At 39.2% G+C, this 24,033-nt stretch overlaps 1 protein-coding gene across 1 annotated transcript in view; it reads left to right on the forward strand.

Annotated features, from left to right (window-relative positions):
- Positions 1-791: 791 nt before the first annotated feature.
- LOC109376575 (zinc finger protein 420) overlaps positions 792-24,033 on the forward strand; it is a 124,083-nt gene continuing 100,841 nt past the window's right edge. The window contains exon 1 of the mRNA XM_019632589.1: positions 792-917. The gene's annotated coding sequence lies outside the window, so the exon portion shown is untranslated. The remainder of the gene's footprint in view (positions 918-24,033) is intronic.

Here is a 24,033-nt window from a genome sequence, read left to right on the forward strand (position 1 = left end):
AGTGTCACTGGCCCTCATATGTGGGATCCGAACCAGGGCCCTCTGGCATCCCAAGCGAGTTCTTAACCATCGCGCCACTCGGCCGGCCCATGAGTGTCTCTTTTAACCTTGAAATTATAGCATACATTTAAAAATTAATGACAATGCAAATTTATATAATACTTTTAATGTTCTCACATGATCTATTTTAGGCAACATGAGTTAAATAGGTCCATCTTAGCAATGGAGTAAGGCTTTCAAGTACAATTTTTGTACTGTATGATTTAAATATTTCAAGATTTCTTCCTAAATGCTGCACTGTATAACTACAGAAAACAAGTGTCCTTTGTCAGGTAGCTTAGGTTTTGTGTGTGAGTGAAAGATTTCCTGGAAAATTCTGACTGAAACAAGTAGGAAGTTTATCATCTCACATACTAGGATGTCTAGCCGTTGTACTGCAGGATATTCTAGGAAGTCATCAAAGACCCAGCCTCCTCTCTAGTCCTCTGTGCCCCCATTATCTCACAGCTCTTATTGTCACAGTGACCACCGCTGTAAGACAAGAAGGGAGAAAGGTTAGGGGCAACCTCCCTTATTAGGGGTGGCCTTTTACTCCCTCCATCCAGTCTGATGTACCCACCTTTGTCGGCCTACTTCTACCTCTGATGAAGACACCCCATTCCTTATTTTACTGCCCTTCATCTCCGGTGATCACCGTATTTCTGTATTTTCTTTTGTCCTTCTGCTTCTTGCATTCTGTTATTTCTCCAAGTCCACCATTTCATTCCTCTAGTTTGCCCTCATTTTTCTCCTCCCCTGTCTTTTCCCCTTTAGTCTGTTTCTGTCCTCAACCTGGGCATTCATGAGTATGGAATGAAGATGTCACTTGCCTGGAAGAACAGTTCCATTGGAGGCATCAGGAATATAAATACACCACGGTAAGCACAGCCAGTGGGATGTGATTTGTGCAGTGTCACCAAACAGGTACATGTCACCTCCCCAGAGCATGGGTTGGGCTCCCCAAGGTGGTGAGGACAAAGTGGAGGACTAGGGAGGGGCAAGGGCTGACCTGAGAGGACACAGGGCGGGGCTCTTAGGAGCGGGACATGCTTTCCAGATTTCTGGGGGCTACAATTGGAGCACCAGGGCCAGGCTGGGGATGAGGATGTTGTGCAAAAGAACCCACCTCCCATCTGAAGACTATCCAACGCAATTGGGGGAGGGGGAAGAATAAGGAATGAACGGTTTCAAGCAGGAAAATGATGTGGCACATGGTGCCTACCTGGAACAAGGGATGAAAGTTAGGAACCTAACTCGAAGCAACTCTAATCCTTAATGAATGTGGGTCTCGGGCCCAACCAGGAGCCACCAGGCCTCTGAACATCTCCTGATGATGCTGGGACTCACCACGGGCAGGACGAGCAGATGAAGGGGTTTTAAATATTATAATATGGAAATCTGGAAATCAGATTCTTTTTTTTTTGAGTTTGTTGTCGCTGCTAGTTGTGACTAATTTGTTTAGGGCTTTTTCCAAACTGATTTTGCAAAGACTGTCTATTATCATGTGTGGTCAATGTAGTCTCTCTTCCATTAGCTAAATACTGATACTGTGGCTTGACAGATTTCATTATATGCCCAGAGGCAAAATAAAAAGAGTAAAAGAAAATAAATTACCTTCTCAGTATTTGCAGTTTGGCTCTCAGCAGACACTGCTTTAATGCTTAGCCATGCCATTTACCACTATGTCTTCACCCTCACATTCTGTTTGCAGAACAAGAGAAGACAGCTTATAGTTTTCTCAGATACTTTTATTCCCCGTTATATGTGGGCTGTTTCAAAAGCCCTTATTTCACACACATCTTTTCTCTCCACCTCTCCCCGTGCGTTTGGTGTTTCTCTTGCTTATCCCATTATGTTCTGTCCTAGTCTGCTGTGGCCAATATTTTTCTTTTAAATGCTGTATGGTTCTCACTGAAGTTTGCCAGTGAGAAAGACCTGTGTAGAATTTAGAAGGTAGGAGTGAAGCAGAAAATGTCAATTTCGGGAGAACCCAGTGACCAAATAAAGACTTTGGAAACCTTCCCACAAGCTCTAACACATTTAAGGCATCATATCTGTGATCTTTGGCTTCTCCATCCAACCTGGACCTTCAGGATATAGTTGCCAGTGACTATCTCTATGATCCACCAGTCTTTCCTTCCCTGTTCAGATTCCTCCCAAATTATTGCCTTAATTTATATAATTCTTACTCTAAAATAATTGTATGTATGTTTTCGTGACCAAACACAGATTGTTACAATCCCTCACAATAGTATTATTTCTATATTTTGAAAGCCTAACAATCTCAACCAGCATGGCTGTATTGGTTCCGTGGTCCATTGGTCCTCCTATCATTTCATCTCAATGAAAGAGTGATTTTAATTATATTTCTAAATCTCATGCTTAAAAATACTGAATAGACGAGACAACTGGATATCAACATGGGAAAATATTAAGTTGAACCCCTACCTCACACCTTATACAAAAGGTAATTCAAAGCATATCAAAGAATTTAATGCAAGACCTATAACTATAAAATACTTAGAAGAAAACATAGGTATAAATCTTCGTAACATTTGGTTAGTCAATGGTTTCTTATGTATTACACCAAAAGCACGAGCAAGCCCTCCCCAAAATAAAGTTTCATCAAAACTTGTGTATCACAGGGCACTGTTAAGAAAGTGAAAAGATAATGCACAAAATAGGAGAAAATATTTGCAAGTAATACACCTTATAAGGATGTTATATCCAGCATATGTAAAGAGTTCTTTAAATAAACAGACAAATAAGATAACTTAAGTTAAAACATGCATAGTAAATGAATAGGTATTTTTGAAAACAAGATATACCAATGCCTAACAAATAAATGAAAAGATGGTCAGCATCATTAGTCATTAGGGAATGCAAATCAGAATCACAATGAGATACCACTTTATATCTGCTGGGATAGCTACAATAAAAAAGATGGAAAATAACTTGATGAGGAAGTAGGGAATATAAAATCCTGTGCATTGTTGGCAGGAATATAAAATGGTGCAACTGCTTTTGAGGAGAGCTTGGCAGTTCCTCAAAAAGGAAAGTTGAGTTACCTTATCCTTATGAGAAAATTCCACCTCTACACATATACCCAAGAGAATTTAAAATGTACACACACACACACACACACACACACCTCACTTGCAAACAAATGTTCCCAGAAGCATTGTTTAGAATAGTCAACAAGTGAAAGGTGTTCAGAGAACTTCATGCAATGAAGCATTATTTAGTCATAAAAAGGAATCAAGCAATGGGTGAGACTTGAAAAGATTTTTACTGAAAAAAGGTAAACACAAGACAAGAGGCCATATAGTATATTATTTCATTTATATGAAATGTCCAGAATAGGGACAAAGAGACAGAAATTACATTAGTGGTTTCTGTCACGTCCAGCGTGGCAAGGGCAAATAGGTTTCTCTTAAGGGGCGACACAGATTGAATAAGAACAAGAGACAAAAGTAAGATTAAGAGCGAGACCAAGGGACTCAGCCAGAGAAGACTGAGTGAGCCCCGAATCGGGTCAGCGCATGGCTTTTATTGAGTAGTTTGTAAAGAAGTGAAACTGCTGTCAATCAATTNTTAAGACCTTTTCCATTAGCATTCCCTTTGTGTTCCAGCACATCCTGTGCCTTCACACTTCCACCACATAGCCCCAAGACACTTTGTTACTGTGTCCTCCCAGTGGAGATAACTATTATCATTCCAATAGGTCCCAGTCACCTGAGACACTCCCCGAGAGAGCTTTACAGATATCATTCCATCCGGCCTCAGTTTTCCCAGACACTATCTCGACTAATGGGTCAGAGGCTAATGCAGGGGGGTGGTAACGGAATCGGCTATAATGCAACAGGTTTCCAAGGGGTAAAGGTGGGGAATGCTAAAGAGTGCAGGGCTTCTTTTTGGGGTGTCCTGGAATTAGTGCTGATGGTTTCACAAACTTCTGTATTCAAAAACCCACTTAGTTATACACTGTTAAGGGATCAGTTTATGGCATGTGAATTATATATTAATAAAATGAACAAAAATCTAATATACTTACATTAATCTCAGGAAAACCTGATCTACTGACGCTGGCCTGTAAGACCTTGGAGATATGGGGCCTGGTATGCACTGCAACAACATAGATGAGAGATGATGATGACAGTGATAGTGACAAGAAGGGAAAGAATTTGAGAGATAATTCTGAGGTAAAATGAGCATATTTTAACCAAAATTACAGTGTGACTTTCAGGGTAGCAATAGGTCTCCTACCTCCACATTACAAGATTTCAGTTCGTCTTGTATCATTCTACTTCTTTATTTGAACTAAAGACATAAAGGCCCCTCTTTCTTCACATTCAAAGAGCACTTACTTTCTACCTACCATTATTCTATGAACTTATTTATGCTGTAAAAGTTTCAACACAACTCCAATGATCTAGTCATCCTCCAAAATTTTTACTACTACAGGTATAAATTTTAAATTAAATATATAAATTGAGATTTAAAAGGTATAAGGAAAAAGTGGTAAGGAAAAATTTTACAAGAAACTAATGAATTTTAACAGTTGAAAAATAAGCATGAGCCATAGGCTTATTATGTTAATCACAAATTGAGATTTTTATAGTCTTTACTCTCCTAGTAAAATTATTATATTTATTGTCTGATAAACATTTATACACATTTTCATTAAACTACTGTAAATATCACAGGCAATTTACACTATTACACAAAGACTTTCAATGACCATATTGTATAAAAGACTATATTGATGTCTGTTATTAGCATGAGGAAAATCATGATTTTTTTTCCTACCAAGGAGTGAGAAAGTTTCAGAGTAAATATTCAGGGTTGAATTAAAGTCTGACTTCATTTTTTTTTTTTTTTAAAGATTTTATTGGGGAATTGGGGAAGAGGAAACAGTGTTGGGAAATTGGGGGAGGGGAACAGCCAAGCTGTTGTTCTTCAATCTTAGTTGTGGAGGGCACAGCTAGCTCTGATCCAAGTCCAGTTGCCTTCTGGCCGCCGGTCAGCAGCTCGCGGCCGCTCAGCTCAAGGTGCCGTGTTCACTCTTAGTTGCAGATGGCCATAGCCCACCATCCCATGAGGGAGTCGAATCGGAAACCTTGTTGCTAGGAGCGCATGCTCTAACCACAGAGCCATCCTGACACCTGTTGGCAGCTCAGCTCAGGCGCAGTGTCACTGGCTCATGTGGGAATCAAACCGGCGACCCTGTTGCTCAGCGCTTGAGCTCTTAACCAACTGAGCCACTTGGCCAGCCCCTGACTTCATTGTTTTAAATTGTTTGACTACTAACACCTTTCAAGTCTCCCATCTCTCTTCCCACTCTACCCAAAATTTAGGCAAGCTGACTAGAAAGCCTGTGTGCCCCTTTCTTTGGCACTGGTTACAAGTTTAAGCCACAATCTGGTACCCTCTCCTCAGTCCCACCCCCTAACCACCATAAAAACCTCATACCAACAAATCTGGAGAAGAAAGTCCTTAATTTGTTAATCACGCTGACTTATTTCATAGTTTTACATCTATTATATGTGACTCATCATGCTCTCATTCAAATTTATATCATATTGTATCATAAATTCAGTGTTCCAGTTCTTCCAAGAAACTTTGGACATGGATGAACCTCACTTAATGAAGTATGTCCTTTCATCTTATTAAACCCTACCTGGACACTTTAATGGTGACATATGAAAGGATTAATGGTGACATATGAAAGGATTGTAATGAAGGACAAACAAGAACCGATGTCAAACCTCAGGTTGAAAACCATCAATAGTAATGTAGCCTTTTTAAGAAACCTCAAATAATTAAATGAAATAATAAAATGAAGATAACAGGATCTTTCCACAGGTTCTTTGTAACTTATACAGTCGTTGTAGGTTTTGTAATTTGTACTTAATTACTATGCAGAATTTAACTTGAATGTTTGAGAAGAATTTAGAGCTTTAGTTTTCTCTAGTATGAATTATTTGACATGTAGGTGATTATATTTATGGAAACTACTTAAAACAGTGCTTCTAGGTGGGGATTCCCATGAAGATACGAGGAGAAATTCAAGCTATGAGTTTCAGATCAGAGCTGTTTCCCTCCTGTGGCAAAGGACACGGAAGGGCAGCCTTTTCTGCATTTCAAGGTCATTGTGCCTGTGGGTAGTGAGGTAGCAAAGAAGGGTGTATGAGTTATCTAAAACTTCCGTAACAAAGGACCACAAACTGAGTGGTTTAAACAACAGACATTTATTGTCTCTCAGTTTTGGAAGCTAGATTAAGGCACTAGCAAAACCATGTCCCCACTAAAGATGTTACATAAGGATCTGTTTTGGGGCTTGCCAAGTTTCTGCAAGTTCCTTGGCTTATGGCAGCATAACTTCAGTCTTCACATGACATTCTCCCTGTGTGCATGTCTGCCTCCAAATTTTCACTTTTTATGAGGATGCCAGTCATACTGGATTAGGGGCCCACCCTTTCCAGTTTGATCTCAACTAATTACATCTACAAACACCCTACTCCAAATAAGGTAGCATTCTAGGGTACTGGGGTTTAAGACCTCAACATGTGAATTTAGGGGAGACACAACCCATAACAGAAAGGCTATGTTGATGACATTTTTAAAAAGCATATTCCCAACATGCAGGAGATAATGAGAAAGGCTTAGAGAGTAAGAGGAGATACTGTCTCTTTCTCAGGCAAACATTGAGTCTCAGGTCAGATGCGGTATCCTTTCTTCCTCCTGGAACACCATGTTTTTATACTTGAAAACTTTACTTTTCTACCTCTGTGATATTAAGCCAAGAACAGTATATGCTAGTTGTGTGTGTGTGTGTGTGTGTGTGTGTGTGTGTGTGTGTGTGTAGTGAAATTTCAATACAATTCAGATATGTTCTGAAACTACATAAGAAAGAGAATATACCTCCAAGATGAAAAGTGTTACACTGGGATGAAAATAGTATTGTTCTTGGGTACTTGATGAAGACTGACTTCATTTGCCTGTGATATGAGACCAGTGAAAGTTTTGCATTAAAAAAATATTATTTTAAAAGTTCTCAATATATCTACAATTCTATTACTACTGTTTACCTCTTGTATTTCTTGTAAATAAGAAGGAAGGGGGAAATTTCCTTAAAATTTTTAGTTATCTTGTTATGTTTTATTTTCTTACAGTAAGGCTTACAAATATAAGCTTTTTATAGCATGTAAATCTTAACGTGTTATATTTTAGAAATACCACAAGACCTAAGATATTTTCATCATATCAGGTTTGGGGCATAAAAATCCTTTGGGGCATAACAGTTCTTCAATAAATATTCAGAGTTTGGGACAGGGTGGACTGGCACCTCTTCCCAGTATTTATAACGCCGGATACCAGTAAACATCCTCTACTGCCTGACCTGTCCTAGTCACCTCCTTTAAGTGGATTCTCAAAGGAAGAATGAGAATGCTGCTGAGTGTTGTGTAGCCAAAATTTGACTTTCATTCCTATACTGTATGTTCTATTTAAGTGGTTTGAGGGACATTTTATATTGGGTTGTTGGAAAAGTCATTACCCATTTTGTCTATGTTTTTCAAAGATCTTTTATTTATATAAAGAACAAAGATTAATCAATGATATATTGCCCTTTTTGTTCGATAACCTTTTGCCATCTTTCAGTGAGCTTCATATTCCTCGTTCATAGAAGGACCTGTCTTTATTTGCGAAAAACTGAACAAGGTGCTGATTTACAGCCTCATCTGAATGGAATGTTATATCATACAAGGAGTTGTTTTTTTTAGCTGAGCCATCCTGCCACCTGTTGGCAGCTCATCAGCAACTCAGCTCAGGCCGGGCATTGAACCACTATTGCTCAGAACTTGAACTCGCACTCTTGCACGAGCTCTTAACAAACTGAGCCACTCAGCCAGCCCAGGAGTTTTGAAGAGAGCGAAACAAGTGGAAGTCTGATGGTGCAAGGTCAGACGAGTATGGTGGATGTGGCAACACATCCCATCCAAGCTCCAATAATTTTTGACAGGTGATCAAACTTGTGTGTGGTCTTGTGTTGTGGCGATAGAGCACAACTCTTCACAATTAACTAGCTCTGGACGTTTCTGGATGATGTATTCATTCAAACTGTCCAATTGCCAACAGTACACATTTGAATTGATTGTTTGGTTCCTTGGCAGGAGCTCCAAAAACATGACACCTTTGAAATCCCACCACACTGAGAGCATAACCTACCTCTGATGAATGTCTGCTTTCGGTGTCATTTGAGGCAAATCATCACGTCGGGACCAAGACCGTTTGCACACCACATTGTTGTAAACAGTTCACTTCTCATCACCAGTTATCAGTAGCTTTAAAAAAGGATCGTTTTCCTCACGTTTAATGAGCATATTGCAGATGTTTATACATGCCATCAAATGAACTTCTTTGAGTTCATGCGGAACCCAAATATCGAGCTTGCTTACATATCCCAGCTTCTTCAGGTGGTTGTGAATGCTTAAATGATGGATGTTCAATGTTTCTGCAGTCTCTTGTGTCATGTAACATGGGTATGACTCAATCAATGCCTTTATTTTGTCGTCATCAACCTCAGTAGGCCTCCCTGATTGAGGAGCATCGTTGTGATCAAAATCACCAGCATGGAATTTTGTGAACTATCATTGGCACTGACGTTCTCACAGAGCATTGTCACCGTAAACTTTATGCAACTTTCACAAGCTTGATTCCCAGCTTCAACTGTCAAGCATTCTCAACTCCTCCATGAACCCAATCCACAGCTCACAAGGATTATTATCAGCCCTATAATCCCTGACCTTTCTCCTGGGCTCCTTGACTCACTCATGCCCACTGTCCTCCCCAGCTCTCCCTTGTGCCTATTTTGACTCCCTCTTTTTGCTCATTATCTCCTCCATGCTTCATCTCTTCCCACACTTTCTATCTGCCTTGGGCCATACTATATTTCCAGCACCTGCCTGCCACACAACATCCCCCTTCCTCCTCTCTCACCATGTTTTTAACCCCTCATAGACATTAAGTCTTCTGGGAGTTTTACTAACCACTGACCTTCAACATTTTGACCCCAAACTCCCTATCCACACTATCTTCTCCATTTCTGTGAAACCCACACCCCTATTTCCCTAGGACCATTATGGCCAGATTTTTAACTTTTCTGCACACTTTGCCCCCTTGAATCCTCAAATCTGGCAATGCACTTTAACCCCTCCACCACATTTAACATTTTTTGTTTTATCCTTCTGCATATATCTTTCCATTCTCCCATTCCCCAGGCTTTCTTCACCATGACCTTATCCATATAGTCCCTTTCCCTGTGCCCTCACTCTCACTGTACTCTCTCACACACCCATGCACTGCCTGTCCCCCAAACACTCCAACTTTCTTACCATACATGCTGACCTATGGTGGCAATGCTCAAAGCAATTTTTAAGGTTGTGTATTTTGAATATTGTCCTTATGGGTTGTTGCAGGGTTGGAAGGATTACAAATCATGGGAAGGACCCCCATTTCTAGCATCCAGAGGTCAGAAGACACAACTACTCTTCTGTATATGAATAGCAGCAAAACACACACACACATACAGTGACTGTGTAAATTGATTTTATGAGAGTGAATATGTCTGTGTGAATCTGTCGTGATTGCTTATGATAATGAGTGTGTTTGTATGTGCTTGTATGCATGAAAGTTTGTAAATTTGCACTGAAATTGTGTGAGTATGTGACTGTATATGTATATAATAATTATGTGAGTATATGTGAGTGTGTCAGTGTGCATGCACATGTGTTTGCATCTGCACATAAGTGTAAATGAGTGCATGTTCATGTAAGGTTTGGGTTGCCCACTGTACGACTCTAGCCCCTGACTTGAAAATTGGCAGTTGTATAGTGAGCCTGCATCAAATGTGGATTGGTTTGTAGGGAAAACCAAAGGATCAGTTTCACTCCTAATTTCTGTTTCTTAATTACCAAAGCAACAAGTGCTCATTACTGATAATTCAGCAACCAATAAATAAGTAAAAAAAAAAAAGGTAGAGAATTGTGGTAACCACTGGATTCTCCTGAATTAAGTAATGAAACATTGGCTCACAGATATTTACAAGAATGGTAGAATCTGTTTATTGAGCCAGCTGATCTGAGTGCTTTTATTTGTAAGATTCTTCTAGAACCTTATCTTTGTTCTATGTATATTGTTTTGTCTAATTTGTCTAATACTTATTGATAAAGGTAAGTAGTGTAAAGTATGTTTTCCTATTAATTGGCATTGGATTATGCAAATGAAGCTAAATTAATTAACTTTGATTTGTGCAAATCATTTCTATAGGGAGTTATTTACATCGTGTTCTTCCGTTTATTTGTATGTCTTTGAATATTCTTCCCAAGTTATTTTCTTTCATTCCATTTCTCTCCTAATGCCTTAAGTGATGATTCAGCTTGGTGGTCTGAAGATTAGGAAAGCACTAGTTTTGGAGCAGAAAAACTTCCCAGGGAAGTGGAGAATCCAGAGAGACACAGACTCACAGCCAATCCCTCATGTGTTAGACCTAAGCATTTCCTTTCCTGCTCTCCTCTATGTGAGACCTTGTCTGCCTCCAGGGATCAAGGAAAAGAAAAAGCCTCTCTCAAACACTTAATAGTCTCATGAGGGGTGCTGGCTAGAAATTTGTAGTTGTTCTTAGTAATTAACAACTGAGAGAATACTTTTCAGAAATATTCTCAGCTCCCAAGCCTGTCACTGGCAGTGTTGCTACAGATGAAATGATCATTGTAGTTCTGAGAGGAGGGGAAGTCACGGAATTATAACCCTTATCTCAGGGTCTGGCTGTGGGCTCCCTTCCACATGTGCTGGCAATATTGACCTTCACACCAAGCCCACCATCCTGGTAGTGGGAAGGATTCACGTGAGTAGCTTCTTTTTCAGTTTAAGAGGCAGAGTGTGTGAGAGAAAGGGCCTATCAAGAGTCTGGCTAAGTGATCAGTGTATTAACCTGTTTCAGTGCCAGTGCCGCACAGGAAGGAGGAAGAATTCTGATGCATGAATTGAGCTAGTAAAGGGAGATGGGGTCCTATACCTACGCCAATCCCTGATGGCTCCTAATGTGATTTAGTGTAATCCTAATGACAGTATTTATTGTGGTTTAATCCAAGTGATAACGAAAACTGATCTTTAAGGTGCTTAAGGATGTAGTTATAAAATCAGTTTGCTGTTCAGTCTACTTTATAGGAATCACAGACTGAATTTTCAGGACTACTAGAGGCGCACTTCTAATACCTCCATGCTTGTAATAAAGAGCAGGATGACCTATAGGAGTCATCTGACCCTGTGAAGAAATTGTATCTTCTAGTAATTGCTTGAATAGATAGGGCTTCTCTAATTCTGGGTGTTTAAACAATCAACGGAAAACTAATTGTGACGCTACTGAAAGCATCCATAGACTGTTGATTATGGTGAGGCTATTTGTATTTTTAAAGTTCGGAAATAAGAAGTTAAGGATCTGTTAACATAATAATTATGAGATTAAGACAGCAGCTGTCAGTCCCATATTATGTTTTCATGCTTTTAAAAAATATTCTAATATCAATCCAAAAGTCTAGTATTTCAATTTATAAAGTGCACAAGAACGCATGCCTTGCATATTCCATTTTGCTTATGTCTTGTATGTCAATATCACTCACAAACCTTGTTTCTTATTTTTATTTTTTAATTGGGGAATTGGGAGAAAAGAACAGACAAGTTGCTGTACTTTTGTTCTTCAGTCTGTTTGGAGAGGACGTCGCTTCATTGTGTTATCATTGTGCTTTTCCCAGCTGAGGCAGTCAGTTGCTGGTCATTGGACGGCTGCTCACGGCAGCTCACAGCAGCTCTTTTTGGCTGCCGGGCACTCACGCTGACTATTGGCCACTCACGATAGCTCATGGCAGCCCACTGCAGCAGGAGCTGCAGCCTATGCCGTTGCCAGCTGTTGTGAGCTGGCTGGGATCAGCCAGGGACACTGAGGCTTTAGGTTGGCAAGCTTCAGTCTCCAGGTAGATACAGGCCTGAGGTGAGCGGCCTTAGAGCAGTTTGGTGGGGACCTGTGGGACAGTGTTTCTGCCTTAAACTGCTTCCGGACAATGCAAGCACAAAGAGTAAAGACCCCAGCTTGCTGATAGGGAAAGCTTATGGACTAAGGGACTCAGTTGCTCATGGACTATGGACTTGCAGTTTCAACATACATCACCACTCTGGGACTTTCTACCATGGACCTGCTTCACATGCTTGGAACTTTCTACTGTCGACTTGTAGACAGTTTGTATTTGCCTCAGTTTAACCTTGCCTAGCTATATCATTGGTTTATATTGTGTATAACATAGCTTGTTGCTGAGGAAATTGTTTCTCCTCAGCCCATAAGTTTTAGCTTTAGTGAATCACTCCCTAAAATGAGGAAATTGCTTCCCCTTAAGAATCTTGTATGCCCAATAAACGAGGTCTCAGTTTTGCCACCAGCAGACTGAGTCCCTCTTTTATTTCTTGTCTCCCACCCAATCCTCTCAAGGACCCGTTTGGTGAGTTCCTGGCTGATGAGCCAGGGGCGTTCGGTTGAGCGAGCTGGTCTGGTTCAGCCGGCCACTTACGGCAGCCCAGCTCCAGGTCAAGCTGCTGTTCACAATCTTAGCTGTAGAGGGCACAGCATCACTGGCCCTCATGTGGAATCGGAACTGGGCCCATGCTGTGTTTTTAAAGTCACCTAAAATAACACTTCTCATATAGTTAAGCCACCAACTTGAGAGACAGGCTCGTTTGTCTCATCTTGCATCTACTTTTAGAGAAAATTTTCCCCAGCTTTGATTTAACTTTATTTTAAAATTACTTAAAATATTTACATATTTCAAAAATCAAAACTACAGAACAAGGCGAATTCAGAGAAGTCTGGTGTCCAATCCTGTCCCCTCCACTCTGTTTTCTTCTTTCCTCTATATATAACTACCTGTAATTATCTTTGGTTTATTCTTCTATTTTTCTTTTAAACAATACCTATGGTTATGTGTGTGTATACATATATATACATACATATATGTATACACACATACATATTTTATTGTTTCCATTCTTAATTAAAAGGGAGGATTCTATGTCTACTGTTCTGCACCTTCATTTTTTTTCTCTCACACATTTAATATATCCCACAGATCATTCTGTAGCAGGCTATAGACATCTTCCACATCCTTTCTTATAGCTACATTTTGTGTGAGTGTAATAGTTTATTTAGCCAGTCTCTTATAGGTGGGCTTCCCCCCACCCCCAGTATTTTGCCATTACATAATGGAGCAATCAGAAACTGTATATATGGCTTCTATCTGTAGAGGTTTATCTTTGGGGCAAATTTCTAGAAGTGGCCTGCTTTTAGTTTTTTTTAATGCTTTTGACATAAATTCTACCTGATTTACAACTCTGAGTAATAATAAAATTGGTACATTTCCTCACTTTTCGCCCTCCCTATCTCTTTCTCCATTATCCAATTTTTTAAAAAGTCTTAGAATTTATACTATTAAATATTCTTTTTTTCTATGAACTTATTGAGAATTTATTTTTTAAACCATTTCATGTTCTTGTTTTAAATTCCAGGAAGCTTTTACTTCCTTGTTTTCTGACATCAAAGTAGTACATGTTTGTTGACACAATTTAAAAAATACAAAAAGAAACAAGAAAATAACAATTATTCAAAAATCCTCCCTTGGAATGAAACATGGTTCATATTTGGAACCTATCCTTAAAGTCTTTTTTTAAAACTTCTAATGGAAAATTCAAACTTATCCAAAACTAAAGTGTAGTGTAATGTATCCCCATGTACCCTACCCATCTCTCAGCTTCAATGAATATCAATTTATGGCTACACATGTTTTATCTATAGCTAAACATTTTAATGTGTATCTATCTATGTTATAGATAAAACAGTTTATCTATAGCTTCACTATTCCGTGCTGACCCCCACCCCCCAAAAAAACCCATAGATTATCTTGAAGTAAAATCCAGTTACATAATTTCATCCACAGATATTTTAACATGTGTTTCTACAAGAGAAATAAAAAGAACTTTTTCTTTTAAAAAAATAACCACAATATCATCACTACTAAAAAGAAACAAACAAAACTTTCTTTTTTTATTTTAAAGATTTTTATTGGGAAATTGGGGGAAGGGAACAGTGCTGGGAATCAGGGAAAGGGGAACAGACAAGTTGCTGTCCTTTTGTTCTTCAGTCCAGTTGTGGAGGATGTTGCTTCACTGGTCCATGTTGGTATTATCATTGCACTCTTACCAGGTGAGGCAGATTGGTCACCAGCCTCTGGATGGCCACTCACAGCATCTCTTGGCAGTTCACACTGGCCGCTGGCCACTCACCCTGGGTGCCGGCCACACACGGTAGCTTATGGCAGCGCACTGCAGCAGGGGCTGCAGCCTACGCTGTCGCTGGCAACTCATGGCAGCCCAGCTCCAGGTCGAGCTGTTGTTCAGCATTTTAGCTGTAGAAGGCAGTGTTACTGGCCCTCACGTGGGATTTGAACTGAGGCCCTGCTGCTTAGAGCTGGCGTTCGAAGCTAGCTCTTAACCAACGCGCCTCTCGGCCGGCCCCAAAACTTTCTTAATGTCATGAAATAGCCAGAGTACAAATTTTCCCTATTGTCTATAAATATTTTTTGATGGTTTGTTAGAATCAATATCCAAACAGTGTCTGTTTAGTGTAATAGTGTGATACAGTTCTTAAATCTTTCTCTTTCTCTTTTCTTACAGTTCCAAAAACAGTTTTCTTACAGTTACCCATAATCTGCATTTTGTTGATTACATATGTGTGGTGTCATTTTACATGTTCCTCTATCCCTGTATTTCTTGTAAACTGGTATTTAATTCTAGAGGCTTGATCAGGTTCACGTCTTTTTGTGTGTGTGTTTTGCTTGTTTGTTTTGCACTAATCCTTCATACATAATGATGTGTATGTCTGTGAAGTGGTACCTAATACTTGGTTGTTTTTCGTTATGTGATGTTAGGAGCTGTTGATCATCTTTACTTGGAATCCATTATTTTATCAGGAGTTCCAAAATGATATTCTGATTCTATCATTTCTTCAGTATTTATGAGCTGGGGTACTTCTTCCAAAGTTTATCATGTGTTTTTCCTTTTAAGTTATCATTATGAACTTGTGGATTTAAAGATATTTTATATTTTTCAGTCCATAGCAGTTATTGTTCTTAATACTCAAATTGTCCATCTATGGCCAGTGGGACCATCTCTACACTTCCTCTGATTTGGCTCCTTGTGGATTCCTTTTGACATGACCCCAGTAATCTTTGGTAGGTTCCAAACTTTCTGGTGTGAAAAGAAGTTCTAGGCTCTCTTGTATGTTTTCCTCTCCCAAACATGAAATCGGCCTCTTTTCTATGGAGCCCTGGTTCCTTTTAATGGGAAGTGGTTTGAAGAAGCCACAATTAGAAGAGTAGGAGTTCTCATTGCTTCTGGATGTTATTATTTGTAGGCCTTTAACAGAGCTGGTTAAATACATATTTTTTTAGAAAGACAAAAATAAATCCTGGATTTATACTAATATTTCCATTTGATTTTTTTTTTATTTTTTTAAATTTATATTTCTTGGGCCGGCCGAGAGGCACGATGGTTAAGAACTCGCTTGGGATGCCAGAGGGCCCCGGTTCGGATCCCACATATGAGGGCCAGTGACACTGCCCTCCACAGCTAAGATGCTGAACACAGCTCAACCTGGAGCTGGGCTGCCGTGAGTCGCTGGCGACGGCGTAGGCTGCAGTCCCTGTGGCAGTGGGTTGCCATGGGCTACCGTGTGTAGCCAGCAGCCAGCGTGAGCGGCCAGCAGCCGCAGTGAGCGGCCGTCCAGAAGCCTGCGACTGATCTGCCTCGCCCTGGAAGAGTGCAGTGATGGTGCCAACTTGGGCAAGTGAAGCAACGTCCTCCAGAACTAGATTGAAGAACAAAACGACAGCAACTTGTCTGTTCCCCTTCCCCAATCCCCCAGCACTGTTCCCATCCCCCCAATTCCCCAATAAAAATCTTAAAAAAAAAATTTATATTTCTTTTTACACTCTAAAATTGTTACTCCTAATAACATTAAGATAACTACTTGCTTTATTCTCATTGATATATGTGTATGTGTGCAGAATCATTTCAGAATACATATTATACACACACACACACACACACACACACACACACATATATATATATATATATATATATATATATATATATATGTATATATGTTAGACCAGCGGTTCTCAACCTGTGGGTCGTGACCCCTTTGGGGGTCGAACGACCCTTTCACAGGGATCACCTAAGACTATTGGAAAACACATATTTCGATGGTCTTAGGAACCGAGACACCGCTCCTCTATCCATATCCAGGCGAGTCTACCCACATGCAGATACGCCCACATACGAGTACCCAGCGTGATGACATCATCACGCCAACCCCATCACATACACCCCATACAAATACAGGTGTATGTGACAAGGTTGGTGCCATAATGTACTTATGCGGACCAGTCACACATGTGTAGAGAGCAGCTACTGTGTAGAAAGCAGCTGCTGTGTGAAAGCAGCAGTATTGGAGGTAAAACAACACTTCATGAATTATAAACATTTCACAATATATAATTACATATTGTTTTTGTGATTAATCACTATGCTTTAATTATGTTCAATTTGTAACAATGAAAATACATCCTGCATATCAGATATCTACATTACGATTCATAACAGTAGCAAAATTAGAGTTATAGAGTAGCAATGAAAATAATTTTATGGTTGGGGGTCACCACAACATGAGGAACTATATTAAGGGGTCACGGCATTAGGAAGGTTGAGACCCACTTTGTTAGACTGACAATTCCAGTATTATTAATAACAGTATAATTACTGAAAAACAGTTTATAGTTATTTTGCCTATATGTTACATTGTACAGGGATCTAATGTCAAGTGATTGTATTTTAAAGTTCTTTGAAATAATCATTTCCCTTTTTTTATTTACCCTGTCAGTAGTGTTATGAACAGATAAGTGTTTGCTTTTGCTTAGTAGGGATCTTTAAATTTTTTGATTCGTTTTTGTCTTATATAAAACATACTTGTGATTCCAAAATGAAATGGATTCAGTTTGATACTTTATATGTTTTTTGCATGTCTGTGTTCATGAGACATATTGAACTATAATTTTTTTCTTGTAATATTTTTGTCAGGTCTTGGTGTCATGGTTATTTGACTTCAAAATGTAGAAGAGAATGTTTTCTTTTTCTGTTTTCTGAAAAAGTTTGGAAAAGAATAGTATTATATCTGCCTTAAATGTTGGTAGAACTTACTGGTAAAACCATCTGGACCTTCTCTGGGGTAGGGTGTTTGTTATACTAAAAATTAAATTTCTTTAAATTTAATTTCTGTTTCTTGTTTGACTTTTGGTAATTTGAGTCATAAGAAATTTATCCTGGGCTGGCCGAGTGGCACGTTGGTTAAGAGCTGGCTTGGGATGCCAAGGGCCCCAGTTCGGATCCCACATATGAGGGCCAGTGACACTGCCCTCTACAGCTAAGATGCTAAACAACAGCTCAACCTGGAGCTGGGCTGGTGAGAGTCGCTGGCAACAGTGTAGGCTGCAGCCCCTGCTGCAGTTGGTTGCCATAAGCTACCATGTGTAGCCAGCAGCCAGTGGGTGGCCAGCAGCAGCCATAAGCAGCCATCCAGAAGCTGGCGACTGATCTGCCTCACCCGGGAAGAGAGCAATGATGGTGCCAACTTGGGCCAGTGAAGCAACGTCCTCCACAACTAGACTGAAGAAAAAAAGGACAGCAACTTGTCTGTTCCCATTCCCCCAATTCCACAGCACTGTTCCCATCCCTCAATTCCCAAATAAAAATCTTAAAAAAAAAAAAATTTATCCACGGGCCTGCTGAGTGGTGCGTTGGTTAGGAGTTGGCTTGGGTCGCCAGCTCTGAGCAGCAGGGCCCCGGTTCAAACTCCACATGCGGGCCAGTGATGCTGCGCCCTCTACAGCTAAGATGGTGAACAACATCTCAACCTGGAGCTGGGCTGTGGTGAGTCGCTGGCGGCTGCACAGGCTGCAGTGGAGTTGCAGTCAGCTGTTGTAAAGCTACTGTGAGTGGCTGGCAGCTGGCGTGAGCGGCCCGCAGCTGGTGTGAGCTGCCAAGAGCCTCCGTGAATGGCCGTCCAGTGGCCCGCGACCTATCTGCCTTACCCAGGAAGAGCACAATGACAATACCAACGTGGGCCAGTGAAGCGACTTCCTTCACAACTAGACTGAAGAATAAAAAGGACAGCAACTTGTCTGTTTTCCTTCCCTGATTCCCCAACACTGTTCCCTTCCCCCAATTTGCCAATAAAAAAAAAATCTTAAAAAAAGAAAATTTATACACATCATTCAAATTGTCAAATTTATTGGCACAGAATTATATTATCCTTTTAATGCCTGTAAGATCTGTAGTTCATTCTCTGTATTGGTAATTTTGTTTTCCTTCATAGACTTGCTAGGGGCTTATCAATTATTGTCATCCCTTGGTATCCTGGAAGATTGGTTCCTGGGCCCCCCGAGGTGACCAAAACCTGCAGAAGCTCAAGTGTCTTATATAAAATGGCATAGTATTTGCATTTAACCAATGAATATCTTCCTGTATACTTTAAATCATCTCTAGATTAGACTAAATCTTCATTTAATGTCATCAATAGGTTCTTGCAACTGTGGCGAAATAACATATAATGAAACCCATTTAACTATAGGCTGATTGACATAAACAAGAATCAAGTTCCTATGGCATCTCATCAGTGTTATAAAAAAAACTAAAGATGTTGAACGAAAAGATGTTATTTGAGGACCTACTATGATTATACCTAATACAAAGTAAATGTTATATAAATGGTTGTTGTACTGTATCATTTAGAGAATAATGACAAGAAAAAAACTCTGTGTATGTGCAGTGCAGACACAACTACTGTAGGCCTAACCTAATAGTACATGTCAGCAAAAATGTAACATTTTTTTTTCCAAATATTTTTGATCCACAGTTGGTTGAACCCACAGATGCAAACCTGTGTTATACAGAGGGCCAACTGTATATTAATCTTTTGAGAGAACCATTTTTGGCTTTGTTGATACTCTCTATTGAAATCCATTTTATATTGTGAATTTTGTGTGTATTTTTATTATTTCTTCTTACTTTGGGCTTCATTTGTTCTTTTTTTTTCCAGCTCCTTAAGGTGGGAGTCTAAATCATTGATGTTACAGCTTCCTGTTTTTCTATTTTAAACATTTAAAGCTATAAATTTTTCTTTAAATACTGCTTTTACTAAAGCCTACAAAATTTGGTAAGTTGTGTTTTCATAGTCATTTAATTCAACATATTTTCTAATGTCTTTTGTGATTTCTTCTGATTGGTTATTTAGAAACCTGTTTAATTTGCAAATATTTGGAGATTCTTCTAGACCTCTTATTGTCATTGGTTTCTAATTAATTTGTAGACAAAACCCAGCAAATATATTTTGTATTATTTAATTTTAAAATATTTTTGATACTTGTTTCTTCCCCACGTCAAATTTAGTGCATAGCCAATGCATTGTAGTCTCCTAAGGAGTTGCAGTAAAAAACTCAGGCCCCCCTGGCCAGCCATGCTCATGCATATTTGCATTCCTAGCCCAGGTGCCTCGTTAGGTTACCTCTTTATCAGGCAGCTCTGTCAAGAATTCCTTATTAATGGTAGGGGGAAAACTTGACACTTTTTCTTCACTTGATACTCAGTACTTTTCTATTCCTAGCGCTTCCCCCATCTCCCTCTCAGTGGTCCTGAGCTGTAAAATGGGAGGAGCCCTTCGTTTGGTATTCCCTTGGCAGTGAGATGATTCCCCACGTCAGATCCATCTGACCCTCTGTAGGTGCTGTTCCATGGGGGAAAATGTAACAGAGGGGAGTCAGCGATTTCTCTTCCTTGTAGGAAGTGATTAAAGACTTGACCGTTCCTTCCATTTTGACTTATTGTCTTAATCAGCTTTTGTGACTACTGGCAGCTCAGCTCAGCTTTTGACAGTAGGGTGTGGTATTCTTGACACTTGAGTGTGCTATCAGTTATATCAAGGTATTTGATAATGTTATATAAACCCTCTATATCTTTACTAATTTCTTAAAATTTATTTGTTCTATCAATTACTGAGAGAAAGATGTTAAAACTTCCAAATCTGATTGTGGATTTGTCTGTTTCTTCCTTTAGTTCTGTCAATTTTTGCTTCATATATTTGATGCTTTGTTGTTAAATCTCTTCACATTTAGGATTGCTGTGTTTTCTTGACAAAATTACCCTTTTTAGTATTACTCTTTATCTTGAAGTCTATTTTGTCTTATATTAATACAGGTATCCAAGCTTTCTTATGCTTAGTATTTGTGTGGTCTTTCTCCACCATTTTACTTTCAACCCATCTGTGATTTCTTGTAAAGAGCATATAGTTGGAATTTGCTTTCTTATACTGTCTTGAGATTGTCTCTTATTGGAATAGTTGGAATGTTTATCTTTAAGGTAATTACAATGTAGTTTAAGCCCTGCCAGGGATGGGAGTATCCACGTCTTAAGAAGAGGTTGGGACTTTGTGGAGTTTAGTTCACTTAAATTTCTTTGTGTCTTCAGCTCTTCGGTGAATTTAAAAGAAATTATGATTTTTCTTCTTATCTGAATTATTTTTTATTGTTAGAATGGGCAGTTATCTATTGCACCTTTCCAATATCTGAAAGAAGTGGGATTAATGATAAATATTTATTGAACAAGTATATCAATGAATGTCTGTAAGAAGCAGTGACTCTCCCTACAGGGTGTTTTTAGAAATACGCCTGGGTTCTTTTGAATGTTAAAATACCTGGGTTGAGGGTGACGGCTTCTGGCTTTTGATGGACTGTAGCAAGCCATGGATCTAGATCATAGGTTAGACAGCTTTTCTGTAAAGGGAGAGACAGTAAATAGTTTAGGCTTTCTGAGCCATGTGGTCTCTATTCAACTCTGCCACTGTAGTGTGAAAGTAGTCAAACTAAACAAATGAGTGTAGATGTGTTCTAGTGAAGCTTTATTTACAAAAACAGTGGGTGGCAATAGTTGGCCAACTTCTGATGTAGATTTTCTGAGGTGCCCAACAAAGAATTGTTGTGTGACCTGCAAAATGAGGACCCCAGCTGGGGGAAAATGTGCTTATATTGGGGGTCTAGAACCTCTCACATAAAACATTTTTTGCATGATTTTTTCCAGCTGCTGAATTTATTTGTTTTACTCTTGTTGCATGGTCTTACTATTCGCTAAATCTTTTAGGAATGCTACTATACTTTTTTGAGAAACATTATACTTTGTTTTATTCAGAAATTTACTGAGATTTTTAATAACAATTTTAAATAGTCATGTCACTAATGGCAACACCGCTTGTGACATTTGACTTCTTAATGTCCATAATTGTAGAAGCCTCCATTTGTAGATAATAAATTTCATTTATTCTACACACATACTTGTATATGCATATACATACGTATGCATATAATAGACTTTATTTCAAATGTCAAATATAAATAAATTATGTCAACAAAACAGTCGAATATTGTCATCTTATAAATTTAAATTTATTCATTTTAAGTAGTTGGAAGCATAAACATTTAATTATTCATGCCTTCTATTGTAGTTGTGTTTGTTCATTTAATATATTGAAATACAATGGTCATTATGTCTATTTTAGGTATAATGTATATAAATGTGTCATTATATATAACTTGCATTTCAGAAATAGTAGAGAAGTTTTTGTAAATATTTTCTTTCTGTGTATAGAGAGCACTGAGTTTGACAGAGGTAAGAACCACTAACTGTATCCCTCCTGCTTAGTGTGTATTTTGAGAATTGGAGCAAGAGACAGGAAGAAGAGAGCAACAAGGGTAATTGTACCTTAACTCATTTGAGCTTTTGTAAAGAGCATGGTCTCATGGTTCTGTTTTCTCCTCCCCAGCACTACCTTTTCCAGATTCTGTGCTTCTCTCAGATAGGAATCCAGAAGAGGATTGATCATTTCTTTTAACTCTAAAAACCATGGCTCAGGTAAATTGGTGTTTCCTCATACCCTCTTTAAGTAGTTGCTTTTTTACAGAGTATGTGCAGGTTTGCATTTCGTATTCCTGAAACTTCCTCCTAACTGACTCCACTCAGGAATGTGCTCCCCAGTTTATGCCATTCTTACAAGTGATAATGTCTTCCCTAAGTATGTCTTCCTAATCTAACCTATAGTCACATACTTATTCAAAAATCCATTGAGCATCTTTGACTAGGGGCACTGATACAACAACAACAGATTTCCTGATTTTAGAAGATAGGAAAGGATGTTAAATGGCACCACACATGAGAAAACTTTGAACTTCTCTTTAGATTTAAGTTTCCTGGTTAGGCAAGATAGGAGTTGGGCTTGACTGTGCCCAGTCTTCATACATGGCAAGAGCCCATGCTTTGTGAGATTTTAAGATTAGGAACAGGATTGGGGATTGAATACAGAGAGATCAGGGATGTTCCCTGGGAATCCATAATTGATACCAGTAATATGGATCATTTTGAGATTCAATATTATGTGCTAATCTTGAATGTGTAAGTTTGGATTATCTTTTCCATCTTTCTGTTGATTAGAACAAGAAAAAGATATGTTAATAAGTGATTAATAGTAACAAAAAAGATTCACATGCAAAAGCTGTTGAGAATTATAAACTCCCCAAAGCAAAACTGCTTATGAGAATTTTGTATAACCTAAAATGTTCAAATATGTGCATTTATTAAGTGAGGTATACTCATTATACGGATCAACTTTGCAGCCTATTAAAAATATTTACTAAGGGGCCGGCTGAGTGCTGCATTGGTTAAGAGCTGGCTTGGGACGCCAGAGGGCCCGATTTGGATCCCACATATGAGGGCCAGTGACACTGCCCTCTACAGCTAAGATGCTGAACAACATCTCAACCTGGAGCTGGGCTGCCCTGAGTCGCAGGCGACTGTGCAGGCTGCAGCCCCTGCTGCAGTGGGTTGCCATGTGCTACCGTGTGTAGCCAGCAGCCAGCGTGGGTGGCCAGCAGCAGCCGTAAGCGGCCGTCCAGAAGCTGGCGACTGATCTGCCTCACCCGGGAAGAGCGCATTGATGGTGCCAACTTGGGCCAGTGAAGCAACGTCCTCCACAACTAGACTGAAGAACAAAAGGACAGCAACTTGTCTGTTCCCCTTCCCCCAATTCCTCAGTGCTGTTCCCATCCCCCAATTCCCCAATAAAAATCTTTAGAAAAAAACAAAAACTCATTCCTGAATTTTCTGTGATAATAGACATGGAATGGTGGCCCTTTTCTTCAATTCTAGGTCCTCCTGCTTGTGAGCGTGATGGTAGCATGTGAAGAGCCTCTGCTCTCGCCATTATAATTATATTCTTGTGATGCAGGTGTGATTCCTGAAAATAACTACAAAAAGGAGGAAAAGGAAGAAATGGCAGCTTCTCTGGTAAGCGTCATGTTCATAGTCAAGCACCAGGTCCTTTTTTCCTGCTGAAATGACGTGAGTTTAGAACTTTCAAACCTTTACGTCTTTGTTTGCTATGTGCCCATCTAACCAAAATGTTTTCAACTACACTTTTCCCTTTTTTCTTCTTGTGACAGTTAAGGTCAGGTCTTTATTGTTTTTTTTCCAGTTCTTGTTTCATAGTTTTTATTGTTCAATTACAGTTAACATTCCATATCATATTAGTTTCAGGTTTACAACATAATGTAATGATTAGACATTTATATAACTTACAAAATGATCATCCCAATAAATCTAGCCACCCATCTGACACCATACACAGTTATTACAATCTTATTGAATGTATTCCTGATGTTATACCCTACATCCCCATGATTACTGTGTAACAACCAATTTGTATGTCTTAATACTTTCCCTTTTTTTGGTCAC

This window comes from Hipposideros armiger, unplaced genomic scaffold (assembly GCF_001890085.2).
Source record: "Hipposideros armiger isolate ML-2016 unplaced genomic scaffold, ASM189008v1 scaffold_1154, whole genome shotgun sequence".
NCBI classification, from domain to species: Eukaryota; Metazoa; Chordata; class Mammalia; order Chiroptera; family Hipposideridae; genus Hipposideros; species Hipposideros armiger.